Consider the following 11,020-nt stretch of genomic DNA (forward strand, 5'->3'; position numbering starts at 1 on the left):
ATCAAAATTCATTAAGATCTGATCACCCACTCGTAAGTTCAAAATACCTCATTTTTCAAATTTTTCCTCTCCCTTCAGCCCCCCAGATGGTCGAATCGGGGGAAACGACTTTATCAAGTCAATTTGTGCAGCTCCCTGACACGCCTACCCATTTTCATCGTCCTAGCACGTCCAGAGGCACCAAACTGGCCAAAGCACTGAAACCCGCCCCCTAACTCCCGCAAAGAGAGTGGATCCAGTACGGTTACATCAATCACGTGTCTACAACATTTGCTTAGTTTACCCACCTAGTTTCATCCTGGCTTCTCCACTCTAAGCGCTTTCCAAGATTTCCAGCTTCCCCCTCCAACTCCCCCCAATGTCAACAGACCTGGTCGGGATTTGGAATTTGAGCTCTTAAACATGAATTCTTTCTAAATATGAAATTTCATTAAGATCCGGTCACCCGTTCTTAAGTTAAAAATACCTCAATTTTTCTAATTTTTCCAAATTAACACCCCAGGGCTCTCCCAAAGAGAACGAATCGTTCCAAATATGTCTATTACGTATCTATAACTCGTTCCTATTCTTGCCATCAAGTTTCATCCCGATCTCTCCACTCCAAGAGCTTCCCAAGATTTCTGTTTTCCCTGAAGCCTCCTATGTCCCCGGATCCTATTCGAATTGAAAATGGAGCATCTGAGACATGAAATCCTTCTATATATCAAGTTTCATTAAGATCCGATCGCCCATTCATAAGATACCTCGATTTTCACGTTTTCCAAGAATTCTGGTTTCCCCCTCCTACTCCCCCCAGTGTCACCGGTTTTGGTCGAGATTTAAAATGAGAGTTTTAAAGCACAAGGTCCTTCTGAATATCAGATTTCATTAAAGTCTGATCACCCGTTCGTAAGTTACAAATACCTAAATTTTCCTAATTTTTCCGAATTACTTCTCCCCCCCCCCCGCCAACTCCACCAAAGACAGCGGATCCGGTCCGGTTATGTCAGTCACGTATCTTGGACTTGTGCTTATTTTTCCCACAAAGTTTCATCCCGATCCCTCCACTCTAAGCGTTTTCCATGATTTTAGGTTCTCCCCCCAACTCCCCCAATGTCACCGGATCTGGTCGAGATTTACAATAAGAGCTCTGAGACACAATATCCTCCCAAACATCAAATTTCATTAAGATCCAATCCCCCGTTCGTAAGTTCAAAATACCTCATTTTTCTAATTTTTTCAATTTAACCGTCTCCCCATCCCCCCCCCAGATGGTCGAATCGGGGAAACGACAATTTCAAATTTAATTTGGTCTGGTTCCTGATACGCCTGTCAAATTTCACCGTCCTAGCTTACCTGGAAGTGTTCGTGTCTCAGATCTTATGTCTCAGATGCTCCATTTTCAATTCGAATCGGATCCAGGGACATAGAGGAATAAAAATCTTAGAAACCGGATATCTTAGAAACTGGAAAATACTTAGAGTGGACAGATTGGGATGAAACTTGATGGGAAGAATAAGCACAAGTTGTAGATACGAGATTGACATAATTGGAACGGATCCGTTCTCTTTGGGGGAGTTGGGGGTTCTTAATTTGGAAAAATTAGAAAAATTGCGATTTTTTAACTTCAGAACAGTTGACCGGATCTTAATGAAATTTGATATTTAGAAGAACTCACGTCTCAGAGCTCTTATTTCCAATCCCGACCAGATCTTTTGACATTGGGGGAGTTGGAGGGGGAAACCGGAAATCTTGGAAAACGCTTATAAATGTCGTATATACGTGATTGACATAACTGGACTGGATCCGCTCTCTTTGGGGGAGTTAGAGGGTAGAGTTCAGTGCTTTGTCGAGTTTGGTGCTTCTGGACGTGCTAGGACGATGAAAATTGGTAGGTGTGTCAGGGACTTGCATAAATTGACTTGATAAAGTCATTTTCCCCGATTCGACCATCTGGGGGGCTGAAGGGAGAAGAAAAATTGGAAAAATTGAAGTATTTTTAACTTGCAAGTGGGTGAATCCATCCCAAACACACCTCTCCCCCCCCAAAAAAAAGTGTGTGTATACTTCCCAATAACAAATACTATACGTAAACCAAGGGCGAATTTCATAACTTACAGACATATCCCCACTGATTGGGGTTTCATTTTACACCTGAAGACATATTTATTTGATCTTTCAACTATACCGTACAAAAAGGCTATCTCAAAATTTGGATCAGATAATTTTGGGGGAACAATGGGCATGGGAGGGGGCCCAGTTGTTCCAGAATCTTTTTGGTCGCTTAGAAAGCCCACTAGAACTTTTAATTTCCGCTCGATTACACCCTCTCCTGACCTTCTAGGATCATTTTTTCGATAAAAATCACCTCTGGAAAAAAAACAATAAAACAAATAAACACGCATCCGGGATCTGTCTTCTGGCAAAAATATCAAAATTCCATATTTTTGCACATAGGAGCTTAAATCTTATACAATAAATTTCTCTGGTACACTGAACCTGATGATGCGATTTTCGTTAAGATTCCTTTAATTTTTAGGGGGTGTTTCCCCCTATTTTAAAAATCAGGCAAATTTTCACAAACTCTAACTTTTGATGTATAGCACAAAACTAGACGAACTTTATACATTTGGAATTAGCATAAAAAGCTGATTCTTTTGATGTATCTATTGATATTAAAAACCCGCTTTAGAGTTTTGGTTAGTATTGAGCCAAGTCACTCCTTACTTACAGTTTGATACCACGAACTCTTTATACCTCACTATTAGTTACCATTAATAACCAGACTTAGCAGCTTCATGATTCATCATGGGCCATACTCCCTGTTTATATACCCTGTATTTCTTGCCTGAGTAAATAGATTCTATATCACCTAATTTCACCTTTACTACCCCCAGAATATTAGTACTGGAACTCCTAATAAGTCCAGTTTTAAGCATCTGTATTCGTCAGGCAAATTGTTGATAAGATAGTTATTATTAACATTGTAACATCCCGAGTTGTAATTTTCATACTCTTTAAATCATTGTTCCCAGTGGAAACGCAATGGTCTCAGAACCAGTGCAGGACGTGGATTAACTCATCTCCTCAAGTCTACATAGAAGCGCTTAAGTCACCCTAGAGCCTGACATCAAGAAGTCCCTGGACCTGGGACAGCAAGAAGTCTCTGCAGGTTTAGTTTAAGAAAAAAATAGCTTTGATGACGATAACCGATAAAAGTGTACATATATATTTTAAAACAAAAATTGTACATCTCGACTGTTTTTACTGCTTCTAATTCTTTGTGCCATTTTATAGAAAATGGATGGCAATCATGGACCGTTGAAAGCGAACATCCAGAGATATAATGCTTTTGCTTGTAGTTGCATCTGCTCTTTTCGGTCATATCAGAAGTCAGACCTAGCTATTGAGAAATAAAAAATTAACCTTGCTATATGATAAGTCCTGGAGGACCTGATCCTCCAGGGAGAGTTTCAAATTTTCCTATTGTGCAGCCCTTTCTATCACACTGGGTTTCACAAAGCCCTTCAATAGTGAGGTATTCAGAATCTCTGGTGCTATCCAGAATACTGTGAACGTGGACTCCTCTGCTCTGAAACTTCAGATTGAGCACATTGATCTTCTTCAGCGTGAAAGACAGATTTTATATGTATGCTTTGCAGAAGGGATCGTTCATGAAACGGTAAATCGGCCTTGCCTTCTCCCGACTTAGCCCTATCAGTGTCAGCGTTGTTACGCTGATGACCCAGGAGCAGAGCCAGGGCACTTGACTGTTCCAAAATCCTGTAAACCACTGCTTCAAGAGACAGCTATAGTGAAAGAAACAGTGGCCAGCAGCCTGTGTTTTGCAATATTTGTAAATTCTTGAAACTGTTCATGCTCCTTGACCTGTTTTGGACTAAAACCAATATAGTTGACTGGGTCTCTAATCTAGTCTTCCGCGCTTTCGGATTAGAGTTTTGAAGCGTGAGAAGAGCAGAGTGCCAAGGAGTGGTTAGAACAGCCTAAGGTAAACAGGTGAGGCACCTGTTCTGTGAGTATATAATAATTGAATCCAATATAAATTTTTGACAATAAGTTAAAATTTATTATTTATTGCCAGTAATTTCTTTTTCTTCTTAAAATTGCATACCTTGCAGGAGCCATGTAACGGGTGGCATTGCAAATTTGAAAAAAATAACTGAATAAAAAACTCTCCAGGTAGTATTTTCTAACCTTTCAAGTCATTTTGAAGGATCCAGAACCCCTTGGAGCTACCCATTCCTGAGTATAATCGCAATCAGCAGGTTCAATACGACTGGAAACTGCCTTTAGATTGCATAAGACAGATGACAGGTGTCATGACGGCAAAGAACCTGAAATTAAACATATTTTTTGTCAGTTGACAACTGGACTAGAGGCTATCTCTGTTCCCTATGTTTGAACCATTGTTCCATGCATATCACAATAACAGGTCTAGTGTGTATTTTACCTTCATTGGGAGGAAACAGCCATTAGAAAAAACAGTAATTTTTTTTGGACGACTCAATAGTTTGTGGTTTCTGTCCACCCATTAGAAAAAAAAAACGCAAAACACTTCATAGGTCAGTTTTTCCTCCCCCGGGAGGAATTACCCCACCAGAGAGTGCTCTACGTCTTTTTTTATTCAGGTTTCCACCACTTCTGTGTAAAAACTGACCATGCATCCTTATGCTTCGAACACACCTGCTATTGTATTCAAAACTTTCATTAAAAATAAATTACTGACTACAGAATTGATTCCCCAATAAAAAGCAAAATTTGTTGGTTGTATCCACACTTCAGATATTCAAAGCTCCACATGATACACTGATGATGGTGAAGAGGTGGAACGGACTGAACTGAAGCCATAGAATAAAAAGTATCAATTCAGACATAGAAAAATGTTCAAATTTTGTTCAACAGAATGAAACTTGGCACAGAAATCATCATCATTAATGACAAATAAGTCATGGTTGCATACGAGAAACAACAACCAGCCTCAAGACTTGGAAAAATTCAATGCCCCCCATACGTTTTCCTGAGTTGACAGCCCTGGATTTGTGAGGGTGTGATGTACTATAAGCAATACTCAATCCAGTATTATTTACAGAATATTTTAAATGAAAAACTAAAGCATTTTTTCTCTTATGCAGTAAAAAAAGAAAGTTTTTACTGTCACACCTTCTAAATAGGTGCCACACTCTTTTCTCTTGAAGTGGTGGCAGCCAATTGGTGTCCAAATAGTTGCCGCCGAGTTGTAGCCCCTTTTTGGGCCGAGTATGGCTTGTTACTAGGATCTGCTGGATACTACTTTTAGTTTCTGCCAAAAAATCCTTTATCGTAATTTAATATGCAGCATGAAATGAAATATAGATATTAAACAATTCTTACTTCATAATATGCAGAGTAATTGTACTTAACGCATTTTGCTTACAGACCCACCATAGTTTATCCCCCCCCAATATGCAAATATATAGCCCAAATGTTCTGAGATATTATATTTTTATTATACTTAGGTATATTTCATTAGGATTAACATACTTCACTTCTTGAGTGTTGTCGCTTTAACAGATAAATAACGAAGCTTTAAAGCTTAGTGGATTATAGGAGCAAGTTTGTCCTCAAGAATTTTATTTGCAAACGAAAAACCACGAAAATCTTTTCTTGGACGAATATTTTAAATCAGCAATTCCATGGCTGCATACAGCAATAACTACTATATGAGACTGGGACATTTTACCCTAATTTTATCAGAGTCAATATTTGGATGGAAGGGGGCATCAAACATCTGGGTTTTCTTACCTCACTCCTCCTAAATTTAAAAAAAAGTCAATTTTGTATTTTATTGAATCAGTAAGTCATGGTTGCATACAGTAACAGTTACTACAGAGAACTGGAACATTTTACCCTGATTTGGTCAGAGTCATTAATTAGTAGGAGGGGGGAATAAGCCACTAGGTTTTCTTGCCTCACTCTTTCTAAATTTGTAAAAATATAATTTTAGTATTTTTTATTGGAATTTACCTTGTTTATAATTTTATCATTTGAAGAAAACGAAAAAATGAACAATTAGCCCCTAGACTTGGAAAAATTCAATCCCCCCATACGTTTTCCTGAGTTGACAGCCTTGGATTTGTGAGGGTGTGATGTCTATAAGCAATATTCAATCCAGTATTATTTACAAAATATTTTAAATGAAAAACTAATGTATTTTTTCTGTTATGCATTAAAAAAAAGAATCTTTTTATGTCAGATCCTCTAAATGGGTACCGCACCCTATTCTCTTGAATTGGTGCCGTTGGTGTCCCAATAGTGGCCGCCGAGTTGCGGCCACTATTGGGCCGAGCAACAGCTCTTTACTACGAACTGCTGGATACTACTTTTAGTTTCTGTCGAAAAATCCTTTATTATAATTTAATAGGCAGCATGAAATAACTATATTTTGTAATATTTACAAGCTTTCAATTTGTCGGTGCAATAACTTTTTTTTATTAGGGGTTTAGTTTTAACTATGAAGGAAAGAAAACTTGTCCCAAAATCAGCTATCTCATCAAAATTTATCAGTCTGGGTCTAAGAATTTCTGGCCCTAATCATAAGTTTTTCACGCTGTCCCCCCAAAAAAATTTCTGAGAATGATCTGTCACCACAGTATTCATTTTCTAGTGTTCCTTCCCTTTAAAACCAGGAAAGGGTCGTGGAACTCATTTATCGCCTAGAAATGGAAAAAACGTAGTTGATCAAAACATCGAAACAATCTAAAGACAAAACACAATTGTCTTCCGTATAATTTTTAATCTCAGTGTCTCAGCCATTATCATAATTGCTTCAGTCACCGGATATGACCTTTACTCGAACACCGGGTGCTTTTAAATTACTACCCATAAAAAAGACAGCAGTTGTACTTGTAGCAACCCAACTATCGAGACATGACCAATTTTCTCATGCCCAGAAGGAGAAGTAATTGCCTTTTGATTTGTTTTGCTTGCCAAGAATATTACAAGCTATAGAACAAATAATATTTGCACTTCTCTGATTTGAAGATTTAATAAAATATGTTCTTTTGGAGATAATAGTCCATGCTAATGATGTTCGAGATGCTTTTCAAGGCATCTATGTAAATAATGGTTCATAAGCAATGGTGTGCTACCATGCTAATTTATTCACTTGATAGTGGAACTAAAACCAGACCTAGTCACCCAGGTGCCTTTTCAGAAAATCCCAAAACGGAACATTTATTGAAGGGTCATATTTCAGGAAGAGCCATATAGACTCAGGGGGAATTATTCAAAAGAGCAAAAATGGCCAGAAGTTATAAAACGTAAGCCATGGCGAAAATCAAAAAGTGGTTTTCACACGTGACTTTTTATTACTTTTCTTTTATATTTTCATTTATGTATAATTTAGTTATTAATTTAATTAATTATTACTTATTTTAGATGTTATTTATTTTGATTTATTTATAACTAATTTGTTTGAATATTTGAATAAATCGTAAATACACATATGGAGTTTTGCACGACAGCAAACCTCATAGGTTTTTCTCCGTCACGAAGGTGTTGTTTGTTAAAAATGAAATTTGAATTTGTCCTTGGGAAGTGTTTTGTTAGGAAAAATTCTACTTACTGAAGACTTGCTCCTCACCTATTCAATAACCAGAAGTCACTCCTGGAAGTACTTCCTCTATAGCTAACTTTATTTCTAGAAAATACATAGGACTCGAAAATACATAGAATATTTCAATGGAAAATTTCTAGAAAACACATATGACGTACTTTATTTTTGTTTAAAAATAGAAAAACAACAGGACTTACAACGTGACTCAGATTAATAGTTTTAAATAATTTGTGGCAATGAACTGTCAGGAGCGACTTGGGCCAACAGTAACCAAAAGTCTAAAAATGGAATTATGATAACAATTAACCCATCAAAAGACTCAAAATTTTATGCTGATTACAAATATATAAAATGCAACCGGTTTAATGTTACCGATCGAAATTAAAAAGCTTGATTTTTTATAGAATTTAAAAAAAAGCTTTTTTTTAATTAAACGGTCATTGTATTTCAGGAATCCCTTTTAAAGAATTGGGATAAAAAGTCAGAATTTTAGCGTAGAGAATGATGTTTTGAGGAGGGCCCTCCTGTCATATACAGAACAATTTCTGTTCGTTTTAATGTCGCTCCCTACTTTCAATTCAAAAAGACTTGTTTTTTATTTAATTTCTGAACTTTTTTCAATTAATACAGGATCTTCTGCGTGTCAAGTTGAATGAATATTGAATACTAGTCATCTAAATACTTTGTTTGAAAAATTGTTAGATAACAGGCGGTGCAAAAAAAAACCGGTGCTTCTGCAAGAGTAAAAGATAGCTAGTGTAAATAAAGGTTGAATTACTATGAAATATCCACATAAATTTAGGACAGCAATATGCTCTGTTTTATACTATTTAGGATGCACCCCCTCAGCAGTAGTGGGAAGACTAAGCGCCCTTTGGAGGAAACCTTCTATCAGCCGTAGGACCAAGACGCGCATATACAATGCTTCGGTGGGATCCGTGCTTCTTTACGGAGCCGAAACCTGGCCAGCCACTCGGTCTGTGCTTAGCACCGTAAATATAGCTCAAACAAAACATCTTCGCCGCATTGAAGGACTACATTGGCACGATTTTGTTAGCAACGAGAACCTCCTGGCGTTAACTGGTCAAACGCCCTTCTCAGTCCAACTCGCCCAACGAACACTACGCTGGTACGGACATCTCTTTCGCATGCCCCCCGACACTCCCGCACGAACGATTTTTGACTTTAATCCCGTGCTGCACGGCGGGAAACGCCCAAGAGGTCGTCCCCAAACCAGATGGAAGGACACGGCAGGTGCCTTCTCAGTCATGGCAAATATTCAGGAGGATGTCCACATCCTTGCAAGAGACCGGTCCAAATGGAGGCACCAAGTCAAGTAAGTCAAGCCTCTCGGTCAATGTCCCTCCAGACAACTCCATCCTTGCTGAAAATCCCCCCTATAAAACGTCTTTTGCCTGAAAAATTCATCTTAGCACACTTTTATTTTAAAAAAGACTTTAATTTTTAATCAGTTTTTCATTCACCTGGAAATCATCCTTTTGTGGAATTTTTTCCTAGAAACCAAAAAAGGCAGAAAACGGCCCCCGGGTAATTCCCGCGGAACATCTTCACATGCAGAACTGAGTTGGTAATGAGATTGTAAAACAATTAAAAAGAATTTTGAATAGGAGCTCAGTCAAATTTCCCCTGGAAAATTCACCCCCCCCCCCTGAAAATTTCCTCCCCAAAGAAGATCCTCTATATGGAAATTCACCCAAGCACAAAATCCCACCTCCCCCACTAAAAAATGTCTGTATACGTCCCAATGACAAATGCTATGCGTATACCATCACTAATGAACCTAAAAACCATTTCTAAGAACCATAACCATAATGGACAAATTTCATAACTTAAGGCCTCTCCCCATGGACCGAGGGGGGGGGTATTATTTGATCGTTCAACTATACTGAAATAGTATAGCTATCTTAAAAATTGATCAGATAACTTTGGGGGAAAAAGGTGCGGATGAGGGTGCCATTTCCCCTTCAATCTTTTTGGTTACATAAAGTGGGTACTGGAACTTTTAATATAAGTTCGAATGCACCCTCTTAAGATCTTCTAAGAATATTATTTCGTTACAATCACTCCTGGGGGAAAAAAACAAATAAACACGTATCTTGTGATCTGTCTTCAGGCAAAAATAGCAAAATTCCACATTTTTGTATATAGGAGAATGAAACTTCTAAAATAGGATTCTCTGGTACGCTGAATCTGATGGTGTGATTTTTATCCAAATTCCTTGTATTTCAGGGGGGTGTCCCCTTTCAAAATCAGGCGAGTTTTCTCAGGCTCGTAAATTTTGATACATAACACAAAACTTAATAAATTTTATCAGTCAGCATAATGAGCTGATTCTCTTGATGAATCTATTAATATCAGAATTCCAGTTTTTAGAGTTCTGTTTACTATTGAGAAGGGTCGCTCCTTACTTACAGTTCGTTACCACAAACTGTTTGATTTTGAGGGGAAAGTTGAACTAAATAAAAAAAAAAACCAATTTGCAGGACGGATGTCAAGAGGGTGTTTTCAGGAATGGCTCAACTTAGTAGTATCCTCTCAATACCCCCATGATAATCCTATCCCGTCATTCCGAAAAATGCCCTAGTTTTAAAAGCATCCCTATCCCATCATTCGGACGGCAGCCAGTAGGTGCATGCTACTTCATAGGGAATGTTTACTTTTGCTTTGTTATATCGCAGAGAGTGTTTTCTAAACGAATCATGTATAAATTGCTTAAAAAACCTACGAGGGGCCCCACCAAATCCGGATTTCTAAGATTGTTACATAATACAGAGTCCTTAAAAAACCTTCAGGGACTCCTTTACCCCAGGATTTCTAATATTATTCTTTAAAAAAAACTTCAGGACTTGTTTACTTCAGAATTTCTAAGATTGTTACATAAAAGGGAGTCCTTAAAAAACCTTCAGGGGGCTCGCTAAATATAGATTTTTTATGGTTTACTTAATAGTTTCTTTAAAAAAAACTACGCCAAATCAGGATTACCGTGGTTGTTCTTTAAAAAAACTTCAGCCCCCCCGCCAAATCCTGTTTTCTTTGATTTTTAGGTTTTTAAAACCTAGGGGGGCAGCAAAAACCCTCCAGGGGACTCCCGCCCAATCATGATTTCTGTTTAAAAACCTTAAGGGGGTCACCCCCTCAAGTAAGGGCACAGTCCTAAAACCATCCCAATATATTCATGCACATCAGCCATTTTGTGCTAGCAAATCCTCCGTCATTTCCTATATGGATAACCGTTGTAGAGACTGTTGAATGTTATGGAACAAAGGACACCCGTTATTTTTCGGGAAACAGAATCCTCATCTGCTACTACTCTAACGGGGAACCGAGTAATTACTTTGTTCCTGGGTGGCAATAAAAAACAGCTCTTAGAACAGATATTTCATTAGTCTTGCATAAGATTCTGAA

Source organism: Artemia franciscana, chromosome 12, assembly GCF_032884065.1.
Source record: "Artemia franciscana chromosome 12, ASM3288406v1, whole genome shotgun sequence".
Taxonomy (NCBI): domain Eukaryota; kingdom Metazoa; phylum Arthropoda; class Branchiopoda; order Anostraca; family Artemiidae; genus Artemia; species Artemia franciscana.